The sequence below is a fragment of the Pelodiscus sinensis genome, chromosome 1 (assembly GCF_049634645.1).
Source record: "Pelodiscus sinensis isolate JC-2024 chromosome 1, ASM4963464v1, whole genome shotgun sequence".
NCBI classification, from domain to species: domain Eukaryota; kingdom Metazoa; phylum Chordata; order Testudines; family Trionychidae; genus Pelodiscus; species Pelodiscus sinensis.
The window spans coordinates 216,262,532-216,275,946 of record NC_134711.1 but is presented as its reverse complement, the minus strand read 5'-3'; the positions used below and the strand labels follow the sequence as shown (position 1 = coordinate 216,275,946).

At 41.9% G+C, this 13,415-nt stretch overlaps 1 protein-coding gene across 4 annotated transcripts in view; it reads left to right on the top strand.

Moving 5' to 3' along the window:
• Positions 1-13,415, top strand: part of SHROOM2 (shroom family member 2) — a 185,208-nt gene that overhangs the window by 103,242 nt on the left and 68,551 nt on the right. The window lies entirely within an intron of this gene.

Sequence of the window (13,415 nt, the reverse complement as noted above, 5' to 3'; positions counted from 1 at the left end):
GTCGACAGTAATTTGAAAGAACGAAGCGGTTTTGTCATCTTTCAAAAAAAGGCGCTATTGCATGAAAACAGGGCTTTTTCGAAAGAGTGTCTAGACTCTCTTTCGAAAAAGAGAGCTTCTCTTTCGAAAAAGAGAGCTGCTTTTTCGAAAAATCTCAAAAAATCTTTTTAAGCTGGCTCCCCATGAACACTATCCTGCAGAATTGCCTGTTCCTCCCACCTCAGCACTATTGCCTCTGATAGAGAGGTAGCAGCGTGGAGGGTGAGGGGGGCAGGGGAAGGGAGAAGCCGGTACACGAAGGAAGCCACCTTTCAAGCCGGCTGCCCCCGCATATTGGTTCCCACAAACCACTCTCTCCCCTACCTCCTGTGCTGCTGCTGCTTCTCTATCAGAGGAAGCAGCGTGGGAAGCGGGGGTAGGCAGGAGCCGATATGCATGGAGCTGTCTGCCCTACCCTTGCTACCTCCCACACAGGTGGGTGGAAGGCAGTAGCTGGTGCTCCAGGGCTGGGGCAGAACCAGCTTAAAAGCCAGCTGCCCACAAGCACCTCCTCTGCGGAGCCACCTGCCTCAGCCCCACACTGATGCCTCTATCAGAGGGCAGAGACGGGGAGACTTCCATGGAGCAGCCTCTGTCTGCAGGAAGGTTGGGCCCCCTGCAGACAGGGGCTGCTACTGCCCTGCACTACTGCCTCTGTATCAGGGTACCAGGTGGTAGCTTATCTGTGAAACCGGCTTCCCTTGCAATCTGGCTCCTGCCTGCCACCCCGCGCTGCTGCCTCTGATACAGAGGCAACAGTGTAGGGTAACAGGGAGCTCCTCAGGAGCAGGGCCAGGGACACAGTGGCTGCCAGCCCTGCGCCCCCCGGGACTATCAAATAATTGTGTAACTGTTAAGTTTTGATGTGGTTACCTGATTATTTAATTAATCAACATCTAACATTCCTAGTGCATATTATTCCCTTAAATAACAGACTTAACGTTTTTGTACTATCCAAGAGAAGGCTGGGCAGTACAGGACATACACTGGGGAGAGGGAGTGTGTTGGGGTCATCCTGTGCTAAATGTTAAGCTTGTTAAAAGCCAAGGCATGGCTGGTTGGTTTCAGCTCTCGCAGACAAAGTTGGGAGTGATTCACATGCTAGAAGCTGTTTCTGGGCAGTCTTGGTTGGAGACTTTGGCAGCAATGACTCCTGCAGCAGGGCTCCTGGCAGCTGGCTCTCCACCGGGACTCTCTGGTCCAGGAACATCTGTGGTTCTATCAAACCATGGGTGTTGCCGGACTAGAGTCCTGTTATAGAGAAGTTCAAGCTGTTTTTCATTACAGTTTCTACCTAATGTTTAAAAAACTCTTTGTAGTATAGATTAGCTACACTTTTGAAACTAAAAGCTGCTTACAATGGAAAAACATTTTTGAAAATGTCAAAATGGGACATTTTGAAACTTTTTTCCACACAGTTAGAATCCAGAATTAGTCAAAAGCCAAAGTGATTTGGTTTTGCTGAATCAGCATTTTCAGATGGAAAAATATTTAATTAGTAGCCCTAGGAACTGTAACTAAAATCCATATCAAATAAGTACATCACATTTAGGGATGTTAAAACACTTAATCGGTTAAACACTAGTCCTTATCCAGTTAATCACTTTAACCTAGGGTCTGCCACCCAGTGCACTGCTCAGCCCACCTGCCCCCTCCCTGGCTGAGGCTGCTCTGGGCCAGCATGGCCGGCTGCCACTGGAGTTTGCGGGCAAGGGTCAGTTAATGGTTTAACTTACCTAATCAGAAGTATTTTCTTTGTCAAATTAATATTTATATTACCTGCTGTTTGCAAATTGTTTTTTTTTTTCAGCTAACCATGCAATAACATTTAGCCAGAGCATGCTTTAGCATGCCCAAGATGGCTGATGAATGTGTGCTTGGTTGTGTTATTGATTACTTGAATTCAGGCAAATGATGAATTATGTATCTCATATTTTAAACAAATGATACAATTAACAGAGTAAGATTATGACTACTTCCGGGTATATCTGGAGCTCTTTTAATGCTTGCTTTGTCCTGAAATTACCATAATCCAGTACAACTCTGGTTGCCATTCTTTATTTTCTTCTTGGACGACATAATGCTCAGAGTCTTGTCAGCATCTAAGATGAAATACTAATCTCCTTGGCCCTATCTGAAGGGGCAAGGTTCAGCACTAGCCTTTAAAATGGTCATTCCACTCTGTCTACATGTTTGTGTCAACCAAGAATTACAAGCACTTTGCTTACATAGTAGTCTGTTTATTATGTAATGTGTGTTTGTCCAGCTTTAAAAAGTACAATGCAAGAACGTTGTAATAAATGTAATAAACAGACATTACACAGAAAAATCGAAAGAAAATTCTGGCGTTCACATTTTCACAGTAACTAATAGGTTATATTTACAGCAAACACACGCTTGCAAACAGCTGATCTTCCTGTAACTTTTTTTCTCACTAATAACTGATCCAGCTATTTTGATATATTATACTAGAAGACTGATTCTGGGTTCTTAACTGAATTCATTTTTCTTTTATGGAAAATAAAATGAAAAAGTACATGCTTCATGTTCATCATTGTTCTGGGGTGGGGTTGGTGTTGAGGGGTTCCGTAAGCAGGCTGCCCTAGAGAGAAAGAGAACTATCCCAACTTTCTTCCATCACTGCATCAGATTGGAGCCAGATGAGAATCTTCTCTCCATGGCCACTGCATCTCCAGCAAGCATAGCCTGGGGGAGAGTGCCCCCTGCACTCCCCAGCCAGAGTAAGGAGTGCAGCAAACTGCACTTACTCTTCGTCAGGGCGCATGGGCAAACAGCTAGCAATGTTCCCGTATGAATCATTGGGGTGGGGGGGGGTCATCCCCCCACACCCTCCCTAAAGGGCACCATGTGTGTGAGAGAGAGACAGAGAGAGGCTTGGGGCTGAGGCAGTTCTGGATGACTGGCACTCCCAGCCAGCCCCTTTCACCTACCTGGTGATTCTTTTTTTTTTTTTTTTTTTTTACTGTATGGATTCATGAGAAGCCTTCCCATTTTCCTGGCACAACCAAACCCTGACCTTGTTTCAAGTTTAGGATAAAAGGAAGCTGCATACAGAATTTGGTGGTCCTAGTTCTTGAACAAACAGATGGACAGACAGGTGGATTGACGTGCATTGGAGCTTTCCCTGTGAAACGACTACAGGATAACAGTTGTACAAATGAGTAGCGTAGTGACTCTTCCACCCCCCCTGCTTTCCTCTCTTTTTATCAGAAGTGTACTTATGGTACAGGTCTTTTGATAATAATAGTGCCAAAAAATTAAACCAAGTACAGTAGATCACCTGTTCTGTGCGTTAATTAGGGAGTGAGGAGGAGTTTGTAAAATTGAATGTTTCAAAATTACGGTAAGGAGCCGGGCAAAAGTTGCAATATGGTGTGCTGCATCATATTCTTCTTCTTCAAATCACTGAAATCACCACAAGCCAGCTCCTTTTCTGGGAAACTGGTTTCAGGACAATATTTTAAATGTGCAAGAAGGTATGTGGGAAAACATAGCATGCTTATGATTCTCAAACCAAAGTGAAACCCTGCAGTAATAAGCCTCCATGGTTGCAGGGGCTTTTGGAGCCAGTAGGCTTTGCCGCATAATTAGTCAGAAGGCATACTGTTTGGTAAAGCTAAAACCGTCACAGAACTACTAGCATAAGGAATCCAGGCTTGCTGATGGGCTGGATAGATAGTATGTTATCTCTATGTCACTGTCCCAGTTTAACTTGTTAATTTAGAAAACAATAAGAGGAAGGAATGTGGCACTTAAATTTTGTAACAATGTGGAAAAAGCTCGATACTGTGCAAATTCGCACCCCCTAGGTGGCCTTCAAACCAGTAGTTTCAAACCTCTCAGTTTAAATTGGTGATCTAGTTATTCTTCTCCAGAACTGCCCCTCTAACCTCTCTTCAGCCTTCTCTCTCGAGTGCAGTAAGCCTTGTTCATGAGGAATTATTCAGCAGAATCATGGGTCTGACTAATCAAAATCACTGTTTGCCTCTTAGTGTAGTACAGTAATAAGACTTCCTTCTGAATCTAATTATATCCACCAAGCTTGCACACAGGCACAGATTACCACAAGAGGAGGGCAGTCTTTGTTTAGAAGGCTGCAGGGGTTTTATTCTCTTAGGCTACAGTGTGGCATGTCTTTGCCAGAAGACAAAATTAAGTTTTACATCACCATAATGTGATCACGTCATAATCCATGGAAGTAAATTGTCAGCTCCTGTATTATATAATCTGTGGTTTTTTAAATAGATTGTGCAGAAATTAAGCACCAAGCTTATATGTAACATTGCACCCCTCCAGAACTGGCTCTTTGGAATAGTCCATTGACAAGATAGTCCCAAAGCCTAGGAATTGATTAGCACAGATGTTACTGGAGGCCATGTTAGATCTTTAATCAAAGGCATTGATGTTTGGAAAAGATTGAGGAAGTGCCCTAGAAAGGCATATGTTTTCACCTAGGCAACTGTAGACCGAGAGACATGATATCTTGGTTCTGATAGAGGGTATGTACCTGTACTTATGAAACCTGTGCCTGTCAAGAGCTCTTCTGCCAGCTGATAAGAGGTTAAGAAGCAGGGATGCTGGGTTAATTGAGGAATCTTTTAGTGCAGTGACAGGTTGTTGTTGTAAATTGCCTGTGTGACTGTTTTCATGGATGCATTTTGTTGTCTTGCTGTAAATTATTAACATGCATATAAAAGTGATGCAGGGCTTTTATTTGTGACCAAAGCTTTTTGGTTCAAATATTGTTTTGTATGATAATAGAATTGTCCATTTGAAATCAACAGGTGAAGGAAAGGATTCAGAAACCGAGGGAACTGTTTTCTTATTGCTTGCAAATATGCTTCCCATCTGTCACTCTGATCTGACCTTAGTTTGTTATGTGCCTCTGATGCAACACCTACTGTTCGGTAAGGGAGTATGTTGGGTTGGTTTACAATTGATACTTTTGAAAAACTCTGCTGTTAGATTTCTGGGGTCTCAGCGAATCTTTTAATCCAGAGTGCAAATGCAAGCATTCTAACCTGTCCTCATGGCAAAGTGAGTAGGAGGATTAGTATGTTTGTAAAATTTAAAGTATTAAGTACTGGAAATGATTCACTCTGCAGAATTTGTTCGTACAGTGTCAATAAGAGAAGAGGTTTCTTTGCCGTTAATTGTTCACCAACACATGCAGCCTCAGAGAATCAAGAGTTTGCACAAGGACTCAAGGGAATTTATAACAAAACAGTACCATAGGGAACTAGCATGTCGCAGTTGATTGTAGTGTTGCCAGACTTGTTTCGAGCAGACATGACTTTTTTTTAAAAAAACTTAAAACTTAAAAAGAGAATTGGTGCCTTTAAAAACAACATTACATGCTGTGAGGACGGAACTGGAAACGTGTGGATATCCTTTTCAATATGTATCTTAAATGAAAATTCTGGTCCATAGGTCATATGTTTTGACAGTATGATGTCTCTTTCTAACCATCTCCATCATTATGTCTTCCTTCCCTCCTAGAACATGGAGGGGAAGGTGTGGGGTGGCAAACAGTGATTCTAGCTATGAGACTGTTTGTGTCTGTTGATTGGTGACCAGATAAAGCAGACAGCCCACTACAGAATCCTTAAACTAAAAGGGGTAGTGAAGCTTCTTTCTGTTAGGAGCTGAAATTAGTTTGTCTCACTTGGATGTTGCTTCTTATATATCCATATTATTTAGTCAGCTCCTGTGAGTTGCTGTTATTTTATGTGAGCAACGTGCAGAATAAGGGCCTGATCCAAAGTACATTGAGTTTTTCCATTGACTCCAGTTGGCAGGCCATAAAAGATTATTGTGTTCTTAGAGTCTGATTAATCCAGTTTTCTGTTTGGGGGAAGCTTTAATGCTTTTACTGCCCCAGCATTCAGGACTGCAATTCCTGTACTTTTAAATCCATGTCTGTATTTTGGTAGCCTAATAAATGGAGTCCATTCTTAGTCGGTAACTCATAATTGTCCATGCTGGCTAATATATTGTTTTGAAGCTGACTAATGTCATCGTCTACACCATACTTTCAATATATCTGAAGCCTGACAGTACTATCTATGTAATGAGAAAGTACAGTATACACGTACAAACAGCTGAGAGAAGGTGAATCATATTACATTTATAAAAAATTGTGGTTTAGTCACATTCTGTTATTTTGCCTATTGCTTATATAAACGGACATTGATGTTCGTAATCCATAGATGTTACCTATGGATCTTAAGGAATCTACTTTCATAGTAACTTTTATTCTATAAGAATACTTGATTTTTTTGGTGATTTATAACTTTTGTTCTTAGAATAAAAAAGATTGAACTAGTCACTTAAGGAATGCTGTTAAATCCCATGGCTCTTTCTAAAAGGTCACTTCTACTGAGCATGTCATCTATCAAACCGTACGAGGCAGAACTGATTTCTTTATTCCATTGGCCACTTTGGCCTACCTGGCACTGTAAAATGGCTTAGGCAGTTTGATTTCTCTCTCATTTTAAATCTCTCACATGTCATTTTAACAAATATTTCAACTTTAGTTCATTATTGTGCCAGACTGAAAGATTCTTAACATTGATTGCAACTGATGAATGGGAACCACCACAAAACACATGAATTTTGGAGACCACAAAATGTCATTAAAGTATTTTTTCTTCATTCTCATCTTGAAGGTAAAATGTGTATTGCACTCACATGTCATTGAACCCAATTTTCTAAGTGCTGATTAAATTCCCTAATTAGGAATTCCCATAATTGGGAGCCTATATTTAATTATTCAGTTGCTGAAAATTGAACCTGTAAAGGGCTAGAAGCAATGGTCAGATTATGTAAATATTGGTCATAAAATAATACCAACACATCTCTTATGATATTAATTTCTACAGAATTTATATATATATTTTTGTTTAAGTTTCCAACCACTATAATGTTGTGGATGTTTTAATTTGAACAGGGTTGTGGCCGTGTTAAGATGCATCCTTGCTGTCGGAGCAACCCAGTCTGGGAAACTGTTGACTCAAACCTGTATACAATATGGTTACAATTAGTAATGTGGATGGGATTTTACCTGTATTCTCTAGACAAGCTAAAGGAGACTGTTGACTCAGTTGTGTTTATATTGCGGTTGTCTGTCTGCAGAGTTAGTAAGGTTCCAAACATGAGACCTATGCATTAATCCCATTAATGTTCATGAAATGGTGAGTCAGTATCCTAATGTTAAATAGGGATATTATTTCATTATTGAACATTTCAGAAAAGAAATCTTGTTATTTTGGGACTATAAGAAGTTTGGAGTAGTGGGTAAAGCTTTACTGAACATTACTATTTTCCTCCTAATTTAAATCCTTGCGTCCATTACTGTTTTTCTCTGGTAAGATGGTGATCTTGCAATGTGTATATTTAATAAAACACAGCTGTTTACATACTTACAGATTCAAAACCAAAATCCTCCCAGTCTTACACCATAAATCTCATGCTTTCACAAATTATTCAAACAGATGCATCAGTAGAAGACAAATTATATTGTGCAATCTCCAAAAGCTAATTGGTTGGGTTGGCACACATGCACGCGCGTACCTGCGTGCATATACAGTGATGTACCTATCTAACTGAAACTTGTGATCTAAAATTTTGGGGGATTGCAGTTACCTTGAAAGTTACGCAATTAGACTTTACTTTTTTATGTTTTTAGCATTCTACATGTTATGACTAGAGCCCTGTGCGAATTCAGAGTGGCTACATCTAGACTGGCAAGTTGCCTTTGTGGAAAAACCTGCCAGCTGTCTACACTGGCTGCTTGAATTTCCGCAAGGAACACTGACTTCCTGCTGTCTGAAATCAGTGCTTCTTGCGGAAATACTATGCTGCGCCCGTTCGGGCAAAAGTCCTTTTGCGCAAAGCTTTTGCACAAAAGGGCCAGTGTAGACAGCTCAGATTTGTTTTGCGCAAAAAAGCCCCGATCGCGAAAATGGCGATCGGGGCTTTTTTGCAGAAAAGCGCGTCTAGATGGCACGGACGCTTTTCCGCAAAAAGTTCTTTTGCGGAAAAGCATCCGTGCCAATCTAGACACGCTTTTCCGCAAATGCTTTCAACTGAAAATTTTTCCGTTAAAAGCATTTGCGGAAAATCATGCCAGTCTAGACGTAGCCAGTATGTATCCATATCCGAATCTGCAAAAACAAGCCATGGATATTCATATCCACATCCACAGATGTGGGTACCCATGGATATAAACCAGATAGCCACAGATTTGCTGGGCTCTAGTTACGACACTTGAAGTTCCTTGCCAGATTTTTTTATGCCAGTTCTGTAGTATGCTCTCAGCTCTGGATCCAGTGTCAATGCTTTAAGATGATGTGGTTACTATAGAAGCAAAGATTCATTATTTTTTCCCCTCTGAAGATAATAGCTTCCCTGTCTGCATAGACAATGGCCCTGAAGCCATTCTTCAGCAGGACTATGCTATAAATTCTGTGTATGAATGGTGCATAAAACCCAAGCATTTTGTTTTCCACTATTTAACAATCCCCAAATGACTCACCTTCCACTTAACCTCACCTACACATGATTTTTCTATTCACTCTGTCATTCATCTTAATAATAAATCAGGCAGAGAAGAAGAAATCTGCCCTTTTTAAAGCAGTTAGAAGAGGAATGCGTACTGTATACTCCTTGAAATCCCCTTTCTCCTCACATCACAGGTAGCAGCTTCACTAATTATATAATTGCAGTTCTATGGCTTACAGGTGCACCACATAATATGGAGAAAACAGTGAACAGGATGCTATTGCCAGAGCTCAGCCCAACAGAAGGCTGGAATGGACAGTAGGGATGTGAATGATTAGTCGACTAACGGATAAGCAAATGCTTCAAAGGAGGGGGTGCTTCAAAGTGGCAGCGCCATATGGTGCCCAGGGTCAGCCAGGGAGTCCCTAGCTGGCCCCGGGTTGCACGCAGAGTTTCAAAGCGGCAGCACTGTGTGGAGCCTGGAGTTGCTGCTGCTTTGAAACATCTCAGGGAGCACATGGCCAACAGGGGACTGCTTGAGTCCCCCACTGGGCCTGTGGTCCCTGCGGTGCTTTCGCCTTTGAAATGCAGCAACAGCCCTTTGAAGGCGGAAGCGCCCTTATTGACTAATCGAAATTTTACAACCGTAATGGACAGCTGGACAACAGTCACTATTGGCAGGAAGGATCATAATGTGCAGCTGAAATTATTTTAATCAGTTTATTCCCAGTGAGGGGCTTCTTTTTTCCTTTGTCTTGTCAGATATCACTCTATAGTTGGGAGAGGGTGAAAGGAAGCAAAGGAAACAGCATCGGATAAACGGGACATAAGCAAACAATATGTATTTTAATATGGCTAAATATAAATGTATACATCTAGAAAGAAATAACTAGCTTAGAGTGAAAGAGATGGTGAGAAGAGCCCGTAACAAAGCCTCCCTGGGTATGTCTACACTACCCCACTAGTTCGAACTAGGAGGGTAATGTAGGCATACCGCACTTGCAAATGAAGCCCGGGATTTGAATTTCCCGGGCTTCATTTGCATAAGCGGGGAGCCGCCATTTTTAAATCCCCGCTTGTTCGAACCCCGTGTAGCGCGGCTACACGGGGCTCGAACTAGGTAGTTCGGACTAGGTTCCTATTCCGAACTACCGGTACACCTCGTACCGGTAGTTCGGAATAGGAACCTAGTCCGAACTACCTAGTTCGAGCCCCGTGTAGCCGCGCTACACGGGGTTCGAACAAGCGGGGATTTAAAAATGGCGGCTCCCCGCTTATGCAAATGAAGCCCGGGAAATTCAAATCCCGGGCTTCATTTGCAAGTGCGGTATGCCTACATTACCCCACTAGTTCGAACTAGGAGGGTAGTGTAGACATACCCCCTGAGAGCAGTGCCGGCCAGCATGTAACCTATGGTGAGGGGGGTGGAGTAGACTCGTCATGGGCAGGGGCTGCCAGCTGGAGAAGCCTCTGCCTATGGTGGGCATCGCGGAGCTGGACCATACCCTGCCTAAGGTGGGGGTAAGCTGCTTAAGCCCATACAAATTAACTGGCTAATGATTTACATCCCTACTGGAAATGGGACTATATTTTTTTCAATGAAAGTAATTAACTATTGCAACAGTTTACCAAGGGTGGTGGTGGATTCTTCAGCACTGGCAGTCTTTAAATCAAGATTAGATACTTTTCAAAAAGATATGCTGTAGGAATTATTTTGGGAAAGTTCTGTGGCCTGTGTTATCACTGTCGATCAGACTAGATGATTCCAATGGTTAGTCCCTTTTGGCACTGGAATCTGGGAAAATCTAATTTTAAAATGGAAGTAGTGCAGGGACAGAATGATGCAGAGGATCTCAGCAAAAGAAGAACTGGATGGAAACCAGGATCCATCCTCTGATTTAACTAAGTTCAGCAGTTTAATATATGTGCTTTCCTGTTAAACCTGAAAGGAACTGACACACAGAACTTGCAGAATTCTTAAACGGTCGTTCACACTCTAAACTCAATAGTTTTCAAATTTGAGGTTCAAAATTTTCTTGTAGAACCTAAACTTATTTACACGTTTAAAGCTGTTTCTAGCCCTTCTGTTCCTTATTACAGTTCTTTTATTTCAGAAACTTACTATACATCATTGCAGAATGTGCAGTTCTTCATGGGCTGGAACTAGTGCTGATTGAATCCAATTGAAGTTTTTTTTGTGTACTTAAAATGGCACTTTATCAGGCCTGATATTTCAAATAGCAATGTGTAAATGATGCTTACTGCTATATATACACCTAGCCATAGATATCTATATTACATATTAACATTCATATGTAGTGTTGCAAGGTCCTCGCTCAGCCCCTTGCCCTGGGATGCCTTCTGGTCCACAGATTAGTCAGAGACCCTCTCTTGGTGCAGTCACCTGTGCCTTTATTGTCAGTTTCCCACCACCTTCTATTTACAGAATGTTTACAGGTCAGCAAACCTTTCCTTCACCTTCTGCCTGGGCACACACTCAGCCACACCCTGGCTCATTGCTCCTCCCTCCTGGACCCTTTCCTCTGCCTTATATAGTCCTCTGGCTAACAAGGCCCACAGCTGCTTCCATTAGCCCTTTAGGCTTGGGCTTGTTCAGCTGTCTGCAATCAGCCTTTTCTTCCAGGCTACAGTTGCAGAGCTCTGGCTTAGCCAGCAGTTGGTCACAGTAGTGAATGTCAACATCTGTGCTGGCCACATGCAGTACAATTATCTTTTATTTTAAACAACGAATTGTTATAGATTTTCATGAGATGTGAGGTGATGTGAGGCATATAGAATTCAGACATATGGTCATATGTGGGAAAAGGTGATTTGTTTAGGCTGGCAGATGGAATGAATGACCTGGTATTGATATCATGGATGGGGAGAAAAAGATTACAAGTCCACATTAAGAACACACATCAAGCAAGGGCAGTTTGGAAAGGTACGGATTATCACTGTTGACTATATTTTTCAGAGAGGGATAATAGCAGAGAGTCAAATTCTGCCGAAGAATGGTGTTTTTCTCTCTCTGACTGTACATGATGACATTCCATGGTGCTGGCTTTATTGGGACTGTCTCACAGGCAAGCATGAGAGTGCCAAATGTTGTGACCCTTTGAGAGCACATGCTTAGACTGTTACTGGTGTCTAAAAGCCAGTAGAGGGAGGAAGTTCACTTCAAAAGCTGCCAGTGATCTCTATCTTGTAACAAAACTAAGAGAACAGATTATTTATCTTGATTAAAAAGAAAAACATTAAGAATCATGAAAAGTGATCTTTTATAGTATTAATGTCCCTGAATATTTTCTTACTAGTAGAATATGTACTTACGAGCAGACTTAACTGGCGTTGCAAAGGTTCTTCAGGGCAGAGGGCAGTGGGGGGTGCAGGCTAGAACCTTGGGGATGGGAGGAATACAGGAGGCTGGGGGGGGGGGGTACAAGAGTGAGGGTTGGCGGATGAGGAGGGGCCCAGGGCAGGGGGTCCTGTATGGCATGGCCCTTTTTTTCTCCCCCCCAGTCACCTCCAGTTGCACAAGTGTTTTTCTTCTCCCAGCCCTGCCCCCTGGCTGTCAAGGGCCCTTTTTTTCTCCTCCCAGATCTTTCCCTCCTGGTGCTGCATCCAAGAGCCAGGAGGGGGGAAGGGCAGTGGGGCTACTTATTCAGTGTGCTAGCAGGCAAGATGGTGGAGCCTCAGCCCTGCTGGGCATTCCCATGTTGGTATGGCTGCCCCCCCCCCCCCCATTGAACACTCTGCAAGATAGGTCTCCCCTTCAGTCTTACTGCCCCTCCCCCCGGTGGCAACTCTCATATCACATCCTTCCAAACAGCAGCCCTTCCCTTTGCAAGTTATGGAAAACAGTTCTTTCTCTGGGGCTTCCAGTTTCCTGGCACAGCCAAAACCAGACCTTGCTTTCAGTTAGGAGAAGAGGAAGCTACATACAAAGATAGATTGATAGATGATTAGAATGATTGCTTTTTTGTAATCTGTGTATTTAATAGTTTAAACTTTTATGTCAATTTTCTCATTCTTTTTTCTGGGGTGATAGAACTGGATCTTCTGTGTTATGAGGTGGGGCATTGTTTTTGTTTTTAATTTCAGATTTTCTTTTATGATACTGTGTACTCCTTTCTCCTCCCACAAGAATTCTTAAAAATATCAACACTATTTTTCTTTAAATTTTTTTCCTTAAAAACAAAAATTAGCGTATGGACTGGCAACAAATTTGACAAATTTCAGCTAAAATGGTAAAAGTTTGGCAACATTATAAGCAGCTGAAGGAGACCTTTCAGAATGCAAATTCTTGGGCAGCCTTAGCAAAAGATATCATTATACACTACAGGCAGTCCCCGGGTTACGTACAAGATAGAGAAAGCCCCGTTCGTAAGTGCGGGGACTGCCTGTATACCTTGTAACACGTACTGGAATTCCACATTGTTGGTAAATAAATAAAAAAATAAATAAATGACTGAACAGACTATATATTTTGCAGAGAATAAAGATATTCTCAATTTTCCTTCTCAAAGTTCCATCCATTTCACTTCACTTCTATGTGAAAGAGCCTTCCAAGGGCACGATTTTTAAATTAAAACTCCATAGTAATGGAGTACTCTATCAGACTTTGAGTTCCATAAACCTATTCTTGTGCTAGGTCAAATCTGTATTGATTCAATATGGCCAATGTGAGTGTGTCAGCACCAGCTGTGGAGGAAGGAAACAGTATGACTAGAGAGCTGGAGAGTAACTAAAAGATTAACTTGGAAAACACAACTTTCATTACTTGATTGATAGTTTTAGAAACGTATAGCCTGTTTTATATAACTGATTCAATTTTTAAACTGACAAATTTG